At 46.2% G+C, this 2326-nt stretch overlaps 1 non-coding gene across 1 annotated transcript; it reads right to left on the reverse strand.

Moving 5' to 3' along the window:
- Positions 1-1061: 1061 nt before the first annotated feature.
- LOC119948459 lies at positions 1062-1199 on the reverse strand. Its single transcript, XR_005456853.1, has one exon. It is a non-coding gene; the product is annotated as a small nucleolar RNA SNORA7 (small nucleolar RNA).
- Positions 1200-2326: the final 1127 nt, after the last annotated feature.

The following is a 2326-nucleotide window of genomic DNA, read 5'->3' on the forward strand; positions in this document are numbered from 1 at the left end:
TCAACAGTGATGGGAAAGTCAGTGAGAGGGCAGGGTTTGGGAGGGAAGGCAAGGAGTTCAGTCTTGGACATGTTGAGTTTTAGGTGGTGGGCAGACATCCAGATGGAGATGTCCTGAAGGCAGGAGGAGATGCGAGCCTGGAGGGAGGGGGAGAGAGCGGGGGCAGAGATGTAGATGTAGGTGTCATCAGCGTAGAGCTGATAGCTGAAGTCGTGGGAGCGAATGAGGTCACCAAGGGAGTGAGTGTATATATGGCAAGAAAATTAAGCAAGAAGAAAATAGACATCAATTAAAAACCTTGAACCACTTCTTGTTTACCCCCTCGTCTGCTGAGTATTTTTTACAGCCTCTACTTGGATTGATTCTTCAAGCTGATAAGAGAGATCCATTTAAGCCAGATTGCAGACATTCTGCCCTTAGCTGACAGCTTCAGCCCTTAGATGGTAGGTTCATCATTAATTTATCCATCGGGAGGATGGCAGAAGTTGAAAACCATGTTGCCAGGAGGTTCCGTACCACCAGGGCCCCAGGGCCTATGGGCGTGGGCCAGGGAAGGCTCCTGGATAGCTAGGTAAACTTCCTCATTCAGAGACAACTCGACAGCACAAGACAAGACAATGATAACTTGGAAAGCAAAACCTTGGCACTCTCCGTAGTGCCCAGTGAGAGCACTCATCACACACTCAATCAATCAACGGTATTTATTGAGTGCTTACTATGTGCAGAGCACAGTTCTAAGCACTTGGGAGAGTACAACAAAGTTAGCAGACACATTCCCTGCCCCAGCTTACAGTCTAGAGGGGGAGAAAGACATTAATGTGAGTAAATAAGTCTTGTATTGTCTTATGTTGTCTAGTCATCTCCGGCCCATAGTGACTCCATGGACACATTTCTCCCAGAATGTCCCACCTCCATCTGCAATCGTTCTAGTAGTGTATCCATAGAGTTTTCTTGGTAAAAATACGGAATTGGTTTACCACTGCCTTCTTCCACGCCGTAAACTAGAGACTCTACCCTCTACTCCCTCCCATGCCACTGCTGCCCAGCACAGGTGAGTTTTGACTTGTAGCAGATTGCCTTCTACTTGCTAACCACTGCCCAAGCTAGAACTGGAATGGGTACGTCTCCACTTGACTCTCCCTCCCATAGCTGAGACTGGTAGAATACTGGAAACTCTCCAGGTGCAATGCTGAGAGGGGAATAAATAAGAAATATATAATAAATAATTTAAAGATAGGTACATAAATGCTGTGGTGTTGGGGGTGGGATGAATATCAAATGTCCAAAGGTCACAGATCCAAATGCATGGATGATGCAGAAGGGAGAACGAGCCGGGGAAAAGTGGGCTTAATCAGGGAAGGCCTCATGGAGAAGATGTGACCTTACATCAATCAATCAATCAATCAATCGTATTTATTGAGCGCTTACTATGTGCAGAGCACTGTACTAAGCGCTTGGGAAGTACAAATTGGCATCACACAGAGACAGTCCCTACCCGACAGTGGGCTCACAGTCTAAAAGCGGGAGACAGAGAACAGAACCAAACATACCAACAAAATAAAATAAGTAGGATAGAAATGTACAAGTAAAATAAATAAATAAATAAATAAACAGAGTAATAAATATGTACAACCATATATACATATATACAGGTGCTGTGGGGAGGGGAAGGCGGTAAGGCGGGGGGATGGAGAGGGGGACGAGGGGGAGAGGAAAGAAGGGGCTCAATCTGGGAAGGCCTCCTGGAGGAGGTGAGCTCTCAGGAGGGCCTTGAAGGGAGGAAGAGAGCTAGCTTGGCGGATGGGCAGAGGGAGGGCATTCCAGGCCCGGGGGATGACGTGGGCCGGGGGTCGATGGCGGGACAGGCGAGAGCGAGGTACAGTGAGGAGATTACCAAAAGCCCTTTTGGTAATGGGAAGTTAATTCCCATTACATGGAGAGTGGGATCTGTGTTCCACTCAGTTTTAAAATCAAAATCTTGGGGCTCATTCAAAAATGGATCCTAGAGCTTGGTGGGAAATGATGGCCCCTTTCATTGAGCTAACTCAGTGGTTTGAGGTTTAAGGATGTTTAGGAACAAAAGCCTTTATAATCCTCTAGACTGTAAGCTCACTGTGGGCAGGGAATGTGTCTGTTATATTGTTACATTTTACTCTCCCAAGCCCTTAGTACAGTGCTCTGCACACAGTAAGTGCTCAATAAATAGGACTGACTGACTTAGAAATCTAAACTTGAGCCCAAGAGGCCAAATGAATGCTGAACATTCATAGAAAACATAATCAAAGGCTCAGTTTTGCCATATAAAACCATGGTACAATCACCTCAG

This window comes from Tachyglossus aculeatus, chromosome X4 (assembly GCF_015852505.1).
Source record: "Tachyglossus aculeatus isolate mTacAcu1 chromosome X4, mTacAcu1.pri, whole genome shotgun sequence".
Classification (NCBI taxonomy): Eukaryota; Metazoa; Chordata; class Mammalia; order Monotremata; family Tachyglossidae; genus Tachyglossus; species Tachyglossus aculeatus.